General features: G+C 43.1%; 1 pseudogene; it reads right to left on the reverse strand.

Annotated features, from left to right (window-relative positions):
* Positions 18,574-19,927, reverse strand: LOC108637110 (annotated as a pseudogene).

Consider the following 20,793-nt stretch of genomic DNA (forward strand, 5'->3'; position numbering starts at 1 on the left):
TACCAAAGGAATATTTCATGCAAAGATGGGTTCAATAAGGGACAGAAATGATATGGACCTAACTGAAGCAGAAGATATTAAGAAGAGGTGGCAGGAATACACAGAAGAATTATACAAAAAAGATCGTCACAACCCAGATAATTCGATGGTGTGATCACTCACCTAGAGCCAGACATCCTGGAATGTGAAGTCAAGTCGGCCTTAGAAAGCATCACTATGAACAAAGCTAGTGGAGGTGATGGAATTCCAGTTGAACTATTTCAAATCCTAAAAGATGATGCTGTGAAAGTGCTGCACTCAATATGCCAGCAAGTTTGGAAAACTCAGCAGTGGCCACAGGACTGGAAAAGGTCAGTTTTCATTCCAATTCCAAAGAAAAGCAATGCCAAAGAATGCTCAAACTACCGCACAATTGCACTCATCTCACACGCTAGTAAAGTAATGCTCAAAATTCTCCAAGCCAAGCTTCAGCAATATGTGAACTGTGAACTTCCTGATGTTCAGGCTGGTTTTAGAAAAGGCAGAGGAACCAGAGATCAAATTGCCAACATCTGCTGGATCATGGAAAAAGCAAGAGAGTTCCAGAAAAACATCTGTTTCTGCTTTGTTGACTATGCCAAAGCCTTTGACTCTGTGGATCACAACAAACTGTGGAAAATTCTGAAAGAGATGGGAATACCAGACCACCTGAGCTGCCTCTTGAGAAACCTATATGCAGATCAGGAAGCAACAGTTAGAACTGGACATGGAACAACAGACTAGTTCCAAATAGGAAAAGGAGTACGTCAAGGCTGTATATTGTCACCCTGCTTATTTAACTTCTGTGCAGAGTACATCATGAGAAATGCTGGACTGGATGAAGTACAAACTGGAATTAAGATTGCTGGGAGAAATATCAATAACCTCAGATATGCAGATGACACCACCCTTATGGCAGAAAACAAAGAAGAACTAAAGAGCCTCTTGATGAAAGTGAAAGAGGAGAGTGAAAAAGTTGACTTAAAGCTCAATACTCAGAAGACTAAGATCATGGCATCTGGTCCCATCACTTCATGGCAAATAGATGGGGAAACAGTGGAAGCAGTTTCAGACTTTATGGTTTTGGGCTCCAAAATCACTGCAGATAGTGATTGCAGCCATGAAATTAAAAGACACTTACTCCTTGGAAGAAAAGGTATGACCAACCTAGACATCATATCAAAAAGCAGAGACATTACTTTACTGACAAAAGTCCATTTGGTCAAAGCTATGGTTTTTCCAGTGGTCATGTATGGATGTGAGAGTAGGACTATAAAGAAAGCTGAGTGCCAAAGAATTGATTCTTTTGAACTGTGGTGTTGGAGAAGACTCTTGAGAGTCCCTTGGACTGCAAGGAGATCCAACCAGTCCATCCTAAAGGAGATCAGTCCTGGGTGTTCATTGGAAGGACTGATGTTGAAGTTGAAACTCCAATACTTTGGCCACCTGATGGGAAAAGCAGACTCATTTGAAAAGACCCTGTTGCTGGACAAGATTGATGATAGGAGGAGAGGGGGACGACAGAGGATGAGATGGTTGGATGGCATCACCAACTCAATGGACATGAGTTTGGGTGGACTCTGGGAGTTGGCCATGGAGAGGGAGGCCTGACGTGATGCGTTTCATGGGATCGCAAAGAGTCGGCCATGACTGAGCGACTGAACTGAAAGTGTAAAAAGCTTTGGAAAAAGAAAATGAAGTTTTGGAGAAGAACTTATTGATAACAGTCCTTCAGGCCCATGTTGTCATCCTCTTGTTTTCATATACAGTCCCAAAAGATGGACTTTAAAAAAAAATTCTGAGATGCAATTTAATGATTTAAAATACAATCCAAAAAAATAAAGTAAAATAAAATACAATACAATTGATAGCAATCTAATTGTTCAAAATCATAGAAATATAGCTTATTCTTTTCAGTTCTTACGTTGGACATAGACTGTGCAACTGTTTGTTCTATTATATTTTATTTTTTGGCCATGTCTCACAACCTGTGGGACCTTAGTTCCCCTACCAGGGATCAAACTCACATCCCCTGCTTTGAAAGTGCAAAGTTTTTACCACTGGACACTGAAGGAAGTCCCTGTATTATTTCAAAAAATAAATAAATAAAGCAGGCCATTCAAAAAATAATGATGAGAGTATAAAGGAAAAAAAGATTTAGTTTGGTCCAAGTCTGAGGTCTTGTGGTACACACACACACGCACACACACAAAAGAGAGGATTAGTAAAATTAAACTCCGATGTTAATGAAACGGGAAATAAAAACAAAGCAATAAAAGGCTTAGAAGGGTTAGTCCCAAGTTGTTTCTTCAGAAGCCTGATCAAAGAAAAAGAAAGTAAAAGGTTAAAGGAGATGCATTAAAAATTAGAAAGGAAATGTAGCCAGAAATTGCCTGGAAAGTATTGTGTGCCATTCTATTACAAAAATTTCCTGCTGAATATTTAAGGATCAAATCTGACATAAGAGGAAGAAAGCATGACTATCTCAATTACCATGGAAAAAATGGGAAAGGTGATTAAAAAGCCATATAATAAACACCCGTATACCCTTACTCAACGGACTTCCTAGATGGCTCTGTGGTAAAGAATCTGCCTGCTAGGCAGGAGACTCGGGTTCAATCCCTAGATTAGGAAGATCCCCTGGAGAAGGAAATGGCATCCCACTCCAGTATTCTTGCCTGGGAAATCCTATGGAAAGAGAAGCCTGGTGGGCTACAATCCGTGGGGTCTCAAGAGTGAGACATGATTGAGTGACTAAACAAGAAAACCGACTCAGATTTTCTTATTGCTAAGATTTTGCCTCCCTTGCCTTATTGTTTGTTCTCTCTCTATGTATATTCTTAACATTTTTTTTCCAGAACAATTTGAGAATAAATTGCAAACATCATGGCCCTTTACTCCATATGTGATACAAAGTGCACTTGTGGCAGTGAAAAATTCAGTGATGGGGTCCTTCATAGGCTGGGATGACAGTAAGACACGGCAACAGCGAACTGGACTCCCTGGCGTTACTGGGAATAATGAGATTCTGAAATAGCAGAGACAAGTGGGAGCACTTAACCATCAGAGGCAGGGTGGACATAATTACTGGAACAGGCAGGAGTCTTGCAGTGGCAACCAGGGTGTCTTGATATACAGAAACCTGGGGCAATGGCTAATGATCCATAATGTCTTTGGGGAAGAGATATGATGGCATCTGAATATTGTTTGGTTGTATAACCAGAAAACATGGAGAGCTGGGAAGCAAAAGACTGGTGCCCTTCACTTCAGTGGAAAATTACAAGTTTTCACCCGGTTTCTAGATGAGTCAGTTTTTAGACTGACAGACGGGCGTTCCAGTTCCCTGTGAGAAAGGAGCTGGTAAGGCCACTGCAAAAATGTACAATATTCCTTTAGTTTTTTTCTTAAACAGACCTGTGGCTGTTTTCTAGAGAAACTGTCCACCACAGAAAAGGGAATACAGAGGCTTCTTACAGGTGGCAAGGCCAGCAGAATACACTGACTGTCCTGCCACAGTGCTGTGTTAATTCACCTGCTTTCTGTTATGGCATAATCCACAGGGATCTTGATCATCTTGATATTCTATGGAACATGATACTAATTGAATTTTGTTGAACAAAATATGGTAAGTACTCTGGATGCCCAGATGCCAGCTAGCAGGGGAAAAAAAAACTTTACCCAAAATTCAAAGTGTTTGCCATATTGGTGAAATTTTTATGAACCCACTGGTTTGTACCTCCATCACTATGGAAGATGCAGATAGTATTAAAAAAGAAAGAAATAGCATTTTGGGGAACTCTTTGAGACAAAATAGCACTGATTCATTTACTTTCTAATTCAAACAATGTCCAGAGCAAGGGGAAATTTCTCATAGATCCAAATACAAGGCAAATTGCCCCTTGGCCACTGAACGTAGCAGCACCTGTGGTGCCCAGGTGTCCATGATAGGTAAAGATACCATGTGGAGTCAGGAAGGGCCAGTAGGAGGTTTGCAGCACAGCCCTCTAGGGATCTGGAACAGTTGTCAATGTGTGTATGTAGGTTGGAGACCCCCTTGTTGTTCAGTCGCTCAGTCGTATCCAACTCTTTGCAATCCCATGGAATACAGCATGCTAGGCTTCCCTGTCCTTCAACATCTCCCAGAGTTTGCTCAAACTCATGTCCATCGAGTCAGTCATGCCATCCAACCATCTTATCGTCTGTCATCCTCTTCTCCTCTTGCCCTCAATCTTTTCCAGCATCAGGGTATTTTCCAGTGAGTTGGCTCTTCGCATCAGGTGGCCAGAGTATTGGAGTTTCAGCTTCAGCACCAGTCCTTCCAATAAATATTCAGGGTTGATTTCTGGAACTTCCCCAATGGCTCAGCAGGTAAAGAATCTGCTTGCAATGCAGGAGACCCAGGTTCGATCCCTGGGTTGGGAATATTTCCTGGAGAAAGAAAGGACAACCCACTCCAGTATTCTTGCCTGGGAAATCCCATGTACAGAGAGGAGTGGCAGGCTACAGTCCAAACGGTCACAAAGAGCTGGACAGGACCGAATGACCAAGCATACATAGTTGCTTTTATTTGGGGACCTTTCTGAGGACTGTAGTATATGGGAGACAGCCTCTCAGATTCTTAGGCACTCTTCCAAAGAGATAAAGGAGAAGACAGTATATATAGGAGTTTTTGCTGGAGAAGAACAAAACCTGTGTAGTTGAACATCAAAAGACTACTGCTAATCAAAAGAAAACCCAAACATCTCATGTTAATAATTTTAGTGCTTTTCTATACATGAGAAGATGCAATAATCCAGGCTCATTGAAATTATTCCTTTGATATGCATCTTAATTGTCTAGGAACAGTATCTATTTTTCTCCATCCTGAAGAATTCTCCTTAGGGAACATGGGCAGTAGCTGATGGCTCTATGGAAGGCAACATTCATAGTTTACTGGAATGGCAGATGGTTTTCTTTTAAGTAGTATTTTATTCTAAGAGTATACAACATTAGAGACAAAGGGACTTTTTTTTTTAAATTGGAGGATAATTGGTTTACAAAGTGTTGATTTCTGCCATATAACAACTCGAATCAATCATAGTAATATATACATCCCCTCCTCTTGAGCCTTCCTCCATTCCCCACATCCCACTTCTCTAGGTCATAGCAGAGCTGGGATCCCTGTGTTATATAGCAGCTTCACACTAGTTATCTATTTTACACACTATAGGGTGTATATGTTAATGGTACTTTCTCCACTTATCCTACCCACCTCTTCTCCCACTGTGTGCACAAATTCCTTCTCTACATCTGCGTCTCCATTTCTTCATCATAAATACATTCATCCGCAAAGGGACATTTTAACCAAATACAATTTTTTTCCCCTTGGAATAGCAGTTTTTGTCCACGTACAATTTGTATTTTGAGAGAAGAGGCCTGAAGTAGGTATGTGTATGAACTCCTGAGGTGTGGTGAGTAGCTTGGCTAGGAGGTCGGGGACCTAGAAAATGTAAGACGGGAAGATTAGAGACAAAGGGGTATGAACCTGTGTGCATGAGCACAGGACGTGTGTATCTTTGTGTTTCAAGTCAGGGCCCACCAAAAGCATCCACCTCAGAAGATACACTCAGCAGCCATGTGAACAGGGTGACATAACAGGTGAATATCAGCTAGCCTCTGTCTTTCATAACCCTACTGTTTGTGTGATTGACAGCTGGAGAAACAGCGTGGACTCCTTCTGTCCAAGATTGATCAAACGACATTTACCATTGTCACCAGCTGGGCCGTGTGGTCCCATCCCTTAGGGGAAAGCAGCCAGTCTCTTGGTGGCACATTGATTACATCTAATCTATTCTGGACATGACAGTGATTACTTTTTTTTTTTAGTTGGGATATAGTTGCTTTACAATGTTGTGTTAATTCTGCAGTACAACAAAGTGAATCAGCTATAATATGCATATATAGCCTCCCTCTTTGGCTTCCCTCCCATCCTCATCCCCCATCCCCCCCATTCTTTTTATTTATTATTTACTTATTTGGGCCTCAGGTAGCTGAGTGGCACAGAATCCACCTGCTATTACAGGAGACATGGGTTTGACCCCTGGGTCAGAGAGATCATCTGGAGAAGGAAATGGCAACCCACTCCAGTGTTTTTGCTTGGAAAATCCCATGGACAGAGGAGCCTGACGGGCTACAATCCATGGGCTCACATAGAGTTGGACATGACTTAGCTACTAAACAACAACAAGAGTTCATTTATTTAATTGGCTGTGTTTGGTCTTGGTTGCAGCATGTGAGAACTGCCATCTTTGTTTCATCATGGAAACTGTTTGTTGAGGGCTGTGGAATCTAGTTCCCTGACCAGAGATTGAACCTGGTTCCCTGCATTGTGGGGGAAGAGTCTTAGCCACTAGACCACCAAGGAAGTCCCCCACTCATTCTTACTAAAGTTTATCCCTGCTGCACACCTGGTTGTAATTCACTGCCTGCAATGAACGTCTCTACCAGCACCACTGTGAAAGGGTCATGGAAGGCTTGATTATCCTTGAGTGTGAATGAGACATAACAATGGGTACTAATTATAATAATGGAATTCAAAATAGATCCCATTTTGAAAAAATACAAAAAAGATCTTCACGACCAAGATAATCATGATGGTATGATCACTCACCCAGGGCCAGATATCCTGGAATGTGAAGTCAAGTGGGCCTTAGAAAGCATCACTATGAACAAAGCTAATGGAGGTGATGGAATTCCAGTTGAGCTATTTCAAATCCTGAAAGATGCTATGAAAGTGCTGCACTCTATATGCCAGCATTTTGGAAAACTCAGCAGTGGCCACAGAACTGGAAAAGGTCAGTTTTCATTCCAATCCCAAAGAAAAGCAATGCCAAAGAATGCTCAAACTACCACACAGTTGCACTCATCTCACACGCTAGTAAAGTAATGCTCAAAATTCTCCAAGCCAGGCTTCAAGCAATATGTGAACTGTGAACTTCCTGATGTTCAAGCTGGTTTTAGAAAAGGCAGAGGAACCAGAGATCAAATTGCCAACATCCGCTGGATCATTGAAAAAGCAAGAGAGTTCCAGAAAAACATCTACTTCTGCTTTATTGACTATGCCAAAGCCTTTGACTGTGTGGATCACAACAAACTGTGGAAAATTCTGAAAGAGATGGGAATACCAGACCACCTGACCTGCCTCTTGAGAAATCTATATGCAGGTCAGGAAGCAACAGTTAGAACTGGACATGGAACAACCGACTGGTTTCAAATAGGAAAAGGAGTACGTCAAGGCTGTATATTGTCACCCTGCTTATTTAACTTCTATGCAGAGTACATCATGAGAAACATTGGGCTGGAAGAAGCACAAGCTGGAATCAAGATTGCTGGGAGAAATGTCAATAACCTCAGATATGCAGATGACACCACGCTTATGGCAGAAAGTGAAGAGGAACTAAAGAGCCTCTTGATGAAAGTGAAAGAGGAGAGTGAAAAAGTTGGCTTAAAGCTCAACATTCAGAAAACGAAGATCATGGCATCTGGTCCCATCACTTCATGGGAAATAGATGGGGAAACAGTGGAAAGAGTGTCAGACTTTATTTTGGGGGGCTCTAAAATCACTGCAGATGGTGATTGTAGCCATGAAATTAAAAGACGCTTACTCCTTGGAAGAAAAGTTATGACCAACCTAGATAGCATATTGAAAAGCAGAGACATTACTTTGCCAACAAAGGTCCATCTAGTCAAGGCTATGGTTTTTCCTGTGGTCATGTATGGATGTGAGAGTTGGACTGTGAAGAAAGCTGAGCACCGAAGAATTGATGCTTTTAAACTGTGGTGTTGGAGAAGACTCTTGAGAGTCCCTTGGACTGCAAGGAGATCCAACTAGTCCATTCTGAAGGAGATCAGCCCTGGGATTTCTTTGGAAGGAATGATGCTAAATCTGAAACTCCAATACTTTGGCCACCTCATGCGAAGAGTTGACTCATTGGAAAAGACTCTGATGCTGAGAAAGATTGAGGGTAGGAGGAGAAGGGGACGACAGAGGATGAGATGGCTGGATGGCATCACTGACTCGATGGACATGAGTCTGAGTTGGTGATGGACAGGGAGGCCTGGCATGCTGCGATTCATGGGGTCACAAAGAGTCGGACACGACTGAGCGACTGAACTGAACTGAACCATATACCAGATCTCTCAAAAGCAGCCAACCAGGTAAATATTTGGATGACCCATTAAAACCTCAGCCCTGGTGACATTTTAGGAACAACATTTAGAGTTAAGAAATTCTTCTTTCTCCAAGGATGCAGCCTATGCATTGTATCGATGACCAGAATATGCAGGTTCTAGAATCAAGGGGAAGAATCAAGAGTGCCTTTTCTCATCTCAACTCATAATAAGCAGGTTGTCAACCTGAGGCTCTACTGGAACCAAGGGCCTGGTTTACAGAAAATGAATGCCTGTTCCAGGGGATGAAGTAAGGTTTCGACTCTTTTGGGTTTCTTTAGTCTTTTTTACAACTTCTTACATCAGATATTTCTCCAGTATTCTTGCCTGGGAAATCCCATGGACACAGGAGCCTTGCAGGCTACAGTCCATGGTATTGCAAAGAGTCAGACACAACTGAGCGACTAAGCTTTATTTACATGAGTCTCTAATTTGCAGCTTTTATTTTTCTGTAACTGGAGCATCTAAGACTATGAATATCTAAAGAGTGTTTGTGGGGACTTCCCTGGTGGTCCAGTGGCTACAACTCCTCGCTCCCAATATAGAAGGCCCAGAATCAATCCCTGGTCAGGGTACTAGATCCCACATACTGCAACTGAAGATCCTGCGTGCCTTAACTAAGACTCAGCATGTCCAAATGAGTAAATTAACTAATTAATTTAAAAAATAGTGTTTGTGATATGGTAGTATATTGTCATTATTTCTGCATACTGATTTCCACAATAGTTTCTTCTTTGACATATCAGTTATTTAGAGTTTATCTCATGAATTTCCAAATATAGTATTCTTCTAATTTTCTTTTGGTTAATACTTTCTAATTTAAATGGATTACAGTCAAAGAGTGACATCAGTCTTTTAAGATTTGAGGAAATTAGCTCCATGAGATCTTTCTTCATAAAAGTTCCATGTGAGATTCCAAATAATGTGTATTCCACAACAGTTGTTCTACTTCTGCTTCAAAGCTAAACTTCCTGGCTGCAGAGTTTAGTTAATATAGTAACGTCTTGATCTAAATATTGCAGAAGGTAATGTGTAAAATGTTTCATGGGTGGTAGCTCTGTAAATTTCTCCTGGTAGTTCTTTCATTTTTTATTTACATACAGTACTTTGAAGCTATTTAGGTAGGCTCACATAATGCTATACTTCTGTACTAGTTTTATGTTCCTGGTGTAATAAACCTTTTATCATAATGGAGTGATCCTTTTTATCTCTTGTAGTGCTTTTTGCCTTAAATTCTATTTTGCCTGATCATAACATGGCTACGTCTGCTTTCTTTCCCTTAGTCTGTCCATATACCCTGTTGTATTCCTTTACTTTGTTAATTTTTTTTTTTTTCCTTTTGGCCATGCCACATGGGGCATGTGGGATCTTAGTTCCTGGACTAGAGATGGAACCTTTGGCCCCTGAAGTGGAAGCACTGAGTCCTAACCACTAAATCTTCAGGGCATTCCCAATCTTTGTTTTTTTTTAAGTGAAAATGTTCAGTTATTTGTATTTTATATAGTCCTTTTAAATTTATATGATAATCAGCTCCTTATTATCTCTAAAGATTATTTATAATCTCTAAAGAGATTATCATCCCTTTAGATTATTTTATCCATTTTATTTTGTGCTTTATATTTGGCTTCTTTTCTATTTTTATTCCTCTCTGGTGGCTCAGATGGTAAGAATCTGCCTAAAGTGCAGGAGACCCAGGTTTGATCCATGGGTTGCTAAGATCCTCTGGAGAAGGAAATGACAACCCACCCAATGTTCTTGCCTGAGAAATTCCATGGACAGAGAAGCCTGGTGGGCTATAGTCCATGGGGATCACAAAGAGTTGAACATGACTGAACTACAATTCTTAAAGAGATGGGAATACCAGACAGCTGACCTGCCTCTTGAGAAATCTGTATGCAGGTCAAGAAGCAACAGTGAGAACTGGCCATGGAACAACAGACTGGTTCCAAATCAGGAAGGAGTATGTCAAGCCTGCATATTGTCACCCTGCTTATTTAACCAGTATGCAGAGTACATCATGCAAAATGCCAGGCTGAATGAAGCACAAACTGGAATTAAGATTGCCGGGAGAAATATCAATAACCTCAGATAGGCAGATGACACCACCCTTATCGCAGAAACTGAAGAAGAGCTAAAGAACCTCATGTTGAAAGTGAAAGAGGAGAGTGAAAAAGTTGGCTTAAAACTCAACTAAGAAAACTAAGATCATGGCTTCTGGTCCCATCACTTCATGACAAATAGATGGGGAAACAATGGAAACAGTGACTGACTTTATTTTTTGGAATCCAAAATCACTGCAGATGGTGACTGCAGCCATGAAATTTAAAAATGCTTGCTCCTTGGAAGAAAATCTATGACCAACCTAGACAGCATATTAAAAAGCAGAGACATTACTTTGCCAACAAAGATCCTTCTAGTCAAAGCTATGGTTTTTCCAGTAGTCGTGTATGGATGCGAGTGCCAAAGAACTGACGCTTTTGAACTGTGGTGTTGGAGAAGACTCTTGAGAGTCCCTTGGACTGCAAGGAGATCAAAGCAGTGAATCCTAAAGAAAATCAGTCCTGAATATTCATTGGAAGGACTGATGCTGAAGCTGAAACTCCAATACTTTGGCCACCTGATGTGAAGAACTGTCTCAATAGAAAAGACCCTGATGCTGGGCAGGATTGAAGGCAGGAGGAGAAAGGGACAACAGAGGATGAGATGGTTGGTTGCCATCACCAATTCTATGGACATGAGTTTGAGCAAGCTCTGGGAGTTGGTGATGGACAGGGAAGCCTGGCGTGCTGCAGTCCATGGGGTCACAAATAGTCAGACACAACTGAGCGACTGAACTGAGCTGAGCTACTAACACACATTGGCTTCTTTGGAATTGATTAAATATTTTTGCTAATTCCTTTTTAAATTTTTACAAGTATGAGATTTATATATTTTAGCCTAATACTTTTTACCCCAGGTATTTTGACATTCATGATTAACTTGGTAAAATCTAAAATAAATAGCTTTATAGCCTTCAAACCACACAAGGATGTTTGAATACATGAACCTCAGTTCCTCCCCTGTTTACCAGTTCATTTTGCTGTTTTAAGCCCAGCAGATGGTTTTCTTGTTTTACAGCATCAATGTTCTTTATTCTTTCCTGTATTTCTGATCTTTTTTGTGGATTGCTTCCCTTCTATCTAAAGTACATTTGTTAGGGACTTCCCTTGTGGTCCAGTGGTTAAGACTCCTCACTTCCAATGCAAGGGTTAGGGTTTGATCCCTGGTCGGGGAACTATGATCCCACATGTGGTGTGGCCAAAAAATAATAAATATGTAAAGTACATTCGTTAGAATTTCCTGAAGTTCTGTTGGGGACATACCCTTTACAGCCCAGTACCCATGGGGAGCATGTTCCTAGAGCTGCCGGGGGTACTCAAGTACCTTATATAAAGTGGTGTGGTACAATGAATACAGTTGGCCCTTGTATGGGCATGCTTAATCAACTGGTGATGGAAATATTTGTGCACAAGACTTCAGGTTGTTAAATAACGGGAGAGACTTTCCTGCTCAGGATAACTTGTGACCCAATTGCCTAAAAGATTACTCAGGCCTGAAAATGAGCAAATAGCTATCTCCAGGAATAAAAGTTAAAATGTTCTTTTAGAGGAAATTGGGCAACTCTGTAGCATCTGCCTGTATCTGCTGGACTTAGATTAATGCCGCAGGGGCAGGTTACATGTGGGAGGCACAGGCTGAGCCTCAGAAGCTAAGGGTCAAGACATTCTGGAAGTAGGGGGAGGGAAGCTTAAGGGCCCACAGGTAGGAAGACAGGGAGGTCCCAGCTTTATTTTAAGCTGGAACAAGTTTCCCGTTTAGAAAGGCTGGGAAGGAAGTTTTATATTATAAATGCAAATATCTGAGGTGTGCGGTCAGGCCCCAGGGCATGAGAGAGAGCTGGATCTACAGAGAGAGGCAGAAAAGCTTGCAGAATTAACCCCTCTCGTTGCTCTCAAGGTCTTTTGTCCAGTCTATACTTCGGAAGGAGAGAGGGTGCAGGAAGTAAACACAGATTCCCAGAGTTTGTTGTTCCAAAAAGGTGGCTTGGTGAATGCAATTCCTTATACGCACTTTTAGTTGTTCTGCTTGTGACATTGCAAGAATTTTTTTTTTTTAACCTAACCCAGACATGCTCTCAGGGACCCTAATTCAACTCCAAGCCCTCTCTGACCAGAACCAGAGGGTGGGAGAGTTATGCATTGTGGTAAGATGATAAATGTCTGGTAGGGGTGCAAAATGGCTTCCCAGGTGGAGCTAGTGGTAAAGAATCCCCTTCCAATGTAGGAGATGCTAGAGATATGGGTTTGATCCCTTTGTTAGGAAGATCCCGTGGAGGAGAAAATGGCAACCTACTCCATATCCTTGTCTGTGAAATCCCATGGACTGAGGATCTTTGCAGGCTACAGCCCATGGGGTTGCAAGGAGTCGGACAAGAGTGAAGTGACTTAGCATGCATTTATTATTTAGGCTGTCCCGGCTTTCAGTTGCAGCACTCAGTATCTTCACTCTTCACTGAAGTGTGTGGGATCTTTTAGCTGTGACAGAGAGGATCCAGTTCCCTGACCAGGGACTGAACTCAGGGCCCCTGTGTGCGGAGCTTGAAGTCTTAGCCACTGGGCCACCAGGGAAGCCCCAAAGTAAGCTGTATTTTGTCCCATAGGAATACTAGGTTCCATCACCAGCTCTGCAATTCTCTTTGGGAGGATATTCCTCCGACTGCCATGTATTACATCTGCTCTTGTCAGGTGGTAAGGTCATCTCACCACCTTCCTTCTGGCAGTGGAGTGTTGCCCCCTGGCCTCTATTTCAGGACCCCATCAACCCCTTTAGTAGAGGAGCACAGTTCTGCCTCCCGCACCAGCCCCGGTCTAGTGAGGGCAGCCATATCTGATTTTCTCACTGATGCTGCTGGCCCTTCTCACCAGTGCATCCTTAGTGCTTGGGTAATTAGAATGCTCTCCAGGTCCTCCTGTTGGTTTTCTGTCCTCAGTGATGTATCTATTCCAGTATGCCCACTTCCCTGAGCCTTTGAGCTCTTCACCCGCTCTTTGCCATGGTGGTTCTGGCAGTTCTACTTCACTTAGTGGAGGCCATGGCTTTTCTGAGCTTCCATGAACCAGGGAAATAGAGCATTAGCACCATCTCCAGCTCCTTTCCAGGGTGTAAGTCCTATACCATATGGCAGGGCTCCTGAATCAGCAGTATGTTCTCCTTTACCCAGCTTTATGTTTCATCTCACCCAGTGCAGCATGAGGAGAATATAGTCCCAGGTCTGTCCCCTAGCTCCTGCTGGGCACACTTGGGCCATGTCCTGCAGTTCCTTTGATAGACAGTTCTTCCTCCCCTCAGCAGACCCAGTATCATTCTGTCAAGTAGTGAGTGATCCCTAAGCAGCTGTAAAGTATCAGGTACAGGCAAGGCCTGGCTGGTAAAGAAGGAAGAAGTCACTAATAAGGACCTACTGTATACCACAGGGAACTCTACTCAACTCTCTGTAATGACCCATATGGAAAGAGAATCTTAAAAAGAGTGGATATATGTATATAAGGGCAGGAGGAGAAGGGGGCAACAGAGGATGAGATGGTTGGATGGCATCACTGACTTAGTGGACATGAGTTTGAGCAAATTCCAGGACATAATAAACGACAGGGAAGCCTGGCATGATGGGGCCTGTAGGGTCGCAAAGAGTCTGACACGACTTAGTGACGGAACAAAAACGTAACTGACTCACTTTGCTGTACACCTGAAACTAACACAACACTGAAAATCCATTATACTCTGATAAGCATTTTAAACGGACTTCGCTGGTTGTCCAGTGGTTAAGAATCTGCCTGCCAATGCAGGAGACCTGGGTTTGATCCCTGATCTGGGAAGATTTCATATGCTGTGGAACAACTAAGCCCATGCACCACAACTACTGAAGCCTGTATGCCGTAGAGCCTGTGCTCCGCAAAAAGACGCCACAATGAGAAGCCTGTGCACTGCAAGGAAGACCCAGTGTAGTCAAAATAAAGAAATAATTTTTAAAAAAGGAGCCCATTTTCCGATTAGGCCGTTTATTACTCACATAGAAAGTGAAGTGTGAAGGTCAGAGGTCCCAGATCGCTGTGGTCCTTATGCAGGATGACAGCTAAACAAAAGGGGCCCAATGCAGTAACGTGGATGCTGCCTGGTACACAGCCTGTGCGGCAGCGAAGCAGCTTAGAGCTGCATCCATGCTCCAAGCAGGAGGAGGGATGGTGGGCAGAATTCCAAGTGGCCCCAAGAGTCCCACCCCCTGCTGTACTCGCCTTCCCTGTGTAACCTCCTCCCCTTGAGTGTGGGTGCCCCCTCTTCTTGCAGAAGTGCTCTGGGCAGGGTATGCAGAGCCCATAGAGGGTGTCTGTGTTGACTTACCCTCATTCTCCAACACTGCTGGCCTGTGACACTGACCAGATAGGTAAGGTGAATGCAGATGTTGTAGAAATCCCTAGACTGCATCTTTCAAATCTTTTTGGAACTAATCTCTGTAATATCCCCAGGGGTACACAGTTATTTTTAGGTTACTGTCTTGGCCGTGGGAGGCCCTTTCCAGGACTCTATTTGGCCATTCCTCCCAACATACACCTTATTCCTCTTGCAAAGGATGAAAGGCTGGCAAAACAGCCATAAGGTGTGTCTAGGATCCCGCTAGACACACTTGACCCTCTGTGAGATGGATGGACTCTGGCCAAGACTTATCTCCCTCCTGACCTCTCAAAGCCTCTCTCTCTCTCTCCAGAGACTCCTAGTCCTCCAGGGATTAGGCTCAGATAAGCACTAGTATCTACAAATGTGGCTTTCAGTAAAATGAGCGCAGACAGATTAAAGAATCCAATTCCAGCTCCTCTCATCTGCTAGACATATACCAGGCAAGATCCTGAAGCTTCCCAAGCCTGTTTGTTTATCTGTAAATTAAAGCCCAAAGTGTTCTTCTGATCATTTCTTGTTTGTGCTGCTGTTATAAAATTGTATACTATGTGCTTTCCACACTGCCTGGAATATAGCCTAATGACCATTACTACCGTTCACTTCTTTTGGAAAGGGCTTCCTGGGCGGTGCTAGTGGTAAAGAACCCACCTGCTAAGGCAAGAGACTTTAGAGATGCGAGTTTGATCCCTGGGTCTGGAAGATCCCTTAAGAGACTCGGGTTTGACCCTAGGTTGGGAAGATCCCCTGGAGAAGGGAATGGCAACTCACTCCAGTAGTCTTGCCTGGAGAATCCCATGGACAGAGGAGCCTGGTGGGCTACAGTCCATGGGGTTGCAAAGAGCTGGACATGACTGAAGCAACTTAGCACCCATGCAGAGAGGAATAAAAACTTATATTACTATTTATCTGTATTTTAACAACCCACATCATCAGTTTTTAGTTATTCCTCGTTTATTTCCAACTTTTGTTGCTTTTTGATTACATGGGATTTAGGACTAGGTCACCCATCCAGTTGGCTTCACTAGTGGCTCAGATGGTAAAGAATCTGGCTGCAATTCGGGAGACCCAGGTTTGATCCCTGGGTTGGGAAAATCCCCTAGAGAAGGAAATGGCAACCCAGTCCAGTATTCTTGCCTGGAGAATCCCATTTTTAGGGGAGGGCTACAGTCCATGGGGTCACAAAGTCGGACACAACTCAGTGACTAACACAAACAGAAGACAGATTGGATAGATTTAAGTCCTCAGGAATCACATGAATTATTCCTCATTTTCAAATAATTGAGCTATAAGATTTGTATTTTACTTATCCTATTTTTATTTTTTTAGAGATGTTTTTGACATGGACCATTTGTAAAGTTTTTATTGAATCTGTTACAATGTTACTTCTGTTGTTTATGTTCTGGGTTTTTAGCTGTGAGGCATGTGGAATTTTAGGGCTTTCCAGATGGCTCAAAGGTAAAGACCCCGCCTGCCAGTGCAGGGGACTCAGGGGACACAAGACATGGGTTCAGTCCCTAGGTTGAGAATCTTCTGGAGTAGGAAATGGCAACCCACTCCAGGGTTCTTGTCAGGAAAATCCCATGGATAGAGGAGGCTGGCAGTCTACAGTCCGTGGGGTTGCAAAGAGTCAGACACCACTGAGTGACTGAGCATGCGCACGCATGTGGAATCTCAGCTTTCTGACCAGGGATCAAACCCACATCTCCTGCACTGGAAGGCGGATTCTTAACCAGCGGACTGCCAGGGACGTCTCTATTTCTGCCTTTAGTGGTTCATGGTTTTTATAGATTATACTCCGTTTAAAGTAGACTTAACTTTTACTTGTTAACATATAAGCTAGTCTAGGATTTCACCTGGGAAACATTTTTTTAACTCTACAAAATGTGTGCTTATGACCATAATTGTTAGGAATGTGAATTAGTAAAGTATTTCTGTAGAGCAGATGTGTGTGTATGTGTTAATCACTCAGTTGTGTCTGATTCTTTGCGACCCCATGGACTGCAGCCTGCTGGGCTCCTCTGTCCATGGAATTCCAGGCAAGAATACTAGAGTGAGTTGCCATTTCCTCCTCCAAGGGTTCTTCCTGACCCAGGAATCCAATCCAGGTCTCCTGCACTGCAGGCAGATTCTTTACCATCTGAGTCACCAGGGAATCCCAGAGCAGACCTTATAGCTAGTTAAAACAAATTTAGGGACTCCCTAGAGTCTAAGATCCAGTGGGACTGGGGGAGGGAACTTAAGAATTTGCATTTCTAATCAAAACCACAATGAGTTACCATTTCATGCCAGTCAGAATGGCTGTGATCCAAAAGTCTACAATCAATAAATGCTGGAGAGGGTGTGGAGAAAAGGGAACCCTTTTACACTGTTGGTGGGAATGCAAACTAGTACAGCCACTATGGAAAACAGTGTAGAGATTCCTTAAAAAACTGGGACTAGAACTGCCTTATGACCCAGCAATCCCACTGCTGGGCCTACACACTGAGGAAACCAGAATTGAAAGAGACACGTGTACCCCAATGTTCATTGCAGCACTGTTTATAATAGCCAGAACATGGAAGCAACCTAGATGTCCATCAGCAGATGAATGGATAAAAAGGCAGTGGTACATATACACAATAGAGTATTACTCAGCCATTAAAAAGAATACATTTGAATCAGTTCTAATGAGGTGGATGAAACTGGACCCTATACAGAGTGAAGTAAGCCAGAAAGAAAAACACCAATACGGTATACTAACGCATATATATGGAATTTAGAAAGATGGTAATGATAACCCTGTATGGGAGACAGCAAAAGAGACACAGATGTATAGAACAGTCTTTTGGACTCTATGGGAGAGGGTGAGGGTGGGGTGATTTGGGAGAATGGCATTGAAACATGTATAATATCACATAAGAAACAAATCGCCAGTCCAGGTTCGATGCATGATACAGGATGCTTGGGGCTGGTGCACTGGGATGACCCAGAGGGATGGTATGGGGAGGAATGTGGGAGGGGGGTTCAGGATGGGGAACATGTGTATACCCGTGGTGGATTCATGTTGGTGTATGGCAAAACCAATACAATATTGTAAAGTAATTAGCCTCCAATTAAAATAAATAAATTTAAATTAAAAATAAATAAATGAGAATTTGCATTTCTGACAGGTTCCCACATGATGCTGGTCCTGACGCTGCCAGTCCAGAGACCACTTTGAGAACTACTGATGTAGAGAATTCTAATAACATTTAATTAAAGACAGAAAAACATTCATAGGGAGTTCCCTGTAGTCCAGCTGTTAAGAATCTGCCTTCCAATACAGGGGTCACAGGTCTATTCTTGCTTGGGGAACTAAGATCTCACATGCCTCATGCCCACATGGGCAGCTAAGCCTGTGTGCCTGCACACCACAATGGAGAACCTTCGTGCCACAATTAAGATGAAATTCAGCCAAATAAATAAATAAATATGAAAAAAATATTCATGAACTCTGATCAAGGATAAATGAAGATGAGCAATCCCAATCCCAACAGCTACTTTGGAGGTTCTCCAGCTGACCCCTGAGGACCTGCTAGAGCCCCACTTGATCAGGGCAAGCACCCCAATGCCAAGGAGTGTAATGAAAGAGTGATTTGGCCAGTGCAGCCCCAGGTTCTCAGGGTGTGGCCAGGATAGCAGAGGAAAAGTGCAGTCAGGACCAGCTCTCAGATCCTGGTTATGTTTTTTCTATAGGACTTCCCTGGTGGCTCAGATGGTAAAGAATCTGCCTGCAATACAGGAGACCCAGGTTCCATCTCTGGGTTGAGAAGATCCTCTGGAGAAGGGCATGGCAACCCATTCCAGTATTCTTGCCTGAGAATTCCATGGACAGAGGAGCCTGGCTGGTTAGAGTCCATGAGGTCGCAGAGTCAGACACGATTGAGCAACTAACACTTTCATTTTTCACTTTATCAACATATAACACACCATGGATTTGACAGATTTATCTCTTTTGTTGCCTGATCCCCTCACCTCTCATCAGAATGCAGGTTTACTAGGGTAGAACTTTTGTAAACAGTACTTGGATCATAGCAGGTGCTCAATAAGCTTTGACTGGCAATAACCATGTCTCTGGATGTTCGCAGCACTACTTTCAAAAGTGGCAGTCTTCCTGTGGGCAAAGGACATGGAGAAAGGAGTAGGAGAGAGCACAGCTTTCTACTGACTCACCTCAGTCCTTTGAATTTTTCCTACCAGTTGTTAAGAACAAGATGACAGGTCCAAGATGGAGTTGCTTATGCTGAACACCATGTCACTAAACTAAGCCTTAATTACACTTTTGGCTCTCCCAGCAGTGGAATCTTAACCCAGCCAATCAGGGATCACCTGATTAGCGCTAGTGAGGTTATCTGCCTGTGAGACCACTGCCATCCCCTAAAGTTACCTTACAATAATCAATCTGCTATTTTTTGCCCAGTATAATTTCTTGTTCCTGTTCCTCTCTGCCTATAAAAGGTTTTCATTTTGTACAGTTCCTTGGGGCTCCTTTCTGTCAGCCAGACCGAGTGCTGCTGGCTTTGAACAGATTTTTTTTTTTAATTTTTGTTACATAAATTAACCCATTTACTATAGACTATCAATGTTATCAAATGGTGGCACTTTTACTTGTCCTTCAATTCCTTCCCTTTTCTGATGGCAGACTTTACTGTGACAGCAAAAATGGCACCCCAGCTTCACCCACTACCATTTTCATGCAGGAACCACAGAGCCAAATGCCCACAGCTCGTCTCTGCATCTTGGTTTTGCCTCAGAAGGAGCAAGTGTACTTGGTGCACTGGATGACTTCAGTTATCTTCACCATTTTCCTGAGGGAGGCACCGTAACAGGTCCTGTGTTTGCCCACGATCCTGACCTTCTTGGTGAGTTTCACCATGTCACCACAACCTAGGTCTGAGCCCAGAAAGAGCTAAATCGATTTTTGCTCAAATAACTTCTTGAAATTCTTAATATGCCTCGGTTTCTTTTTTAACACCACACATGTCACCTAGCTTTAAAAAAAGTTAGATCCCTATTATTAACTAGGAAAAATAAGTTGTAAGAGAAATAGGCATAATAGGAAAAAAACTTAAGAAACACACACACATTTAAGTATAGTTTGGTTAGTTAGCACCTGAGACAGGCTTGACGAACATCTTCCCAAGTGGCCTGGACCTGAGGCCCTTCCACAGGCCTCTAAGAACCTGGCCCTCTCCAGGCTGACTCCAGGGGGTCCCAGAGCTCTTTTCCAGCCCTTTCTCCTGGCCCACATTATTTACAAGTGTCCAGTAACAACAGTTAATAATCAGTGGACAAAAGAAGCCCCATTAAAGGCCTGGGGCTGCTTCAGGCAGAAGAGACTATCTCAATGTCCAAATGAAGAACCCTGGTGTCCAAAACAGAGACAGAGGAAACATTTAAAGAAAGCGAGAAGGAAAGAAGCTGTGAACTAGACCCAGCATGACTGGTGGCTCAGATGGTAAAGCGTCTACCTACGATGAGGGAGACCTGGATTCAATCCCTGGGTTGGGAAGATCTCCTGGAGAAGGAAATGGCAACCCACTCCAGTATTCTTGCCTGGAAAATCCCATGGATGGAGGATCCTGTTAGGCTACAGTCCATGGGGTCGCAAAGAGTCAGACACGACTGAGCAACTTTGCTTTCAATTTCACTGCTGGGAATGGAGAGCTGGGTTGAGGGGATTAGAAGAGAGATGCCTGGTGTGAGTGTTTTAGTTCATCAGTCTTGTCCGACTCTTTGAGACCCTTCTGTGGCCAACCAGGCTTCTTTGTCCATGGAATTCTCCAGGCAAGAATCCTGGAGTGGGTTGCCATTACCTTCTCCAGGGGATCTTCTTGACCCCCACGGCAGGCAGATTCTTTACCACAGAGCCACCGGGGAAGCCCAGAAAGATGCCTCCGGGGTCCCAAAGAAAGGAGGCAGGGTTGGATCTCCAGTAGAAGCAGCTTGAAACTGGGAGAGCTAGGTAAACGGATCTATCTTTTAGGAATTTCAGAAAGACGGTCAATACACTGGACCTGCTCTCCTGGACAAAGCCAGGAGCAGTTTCCTTATTTTTAT

The sequence above is a fragment of the Capra hircus genome, chromosome 11, assembly GCF_001704415.2.
Source record: "Capra hircus breed San Clemente chromosome 11, ASM170441v1, whole genome shotgun sequence".
NCBI lineage: Eukaryota > Metazoa > Chordata > Mammalia > Artiodactyla > Bovidae > Capra > Capra hircus.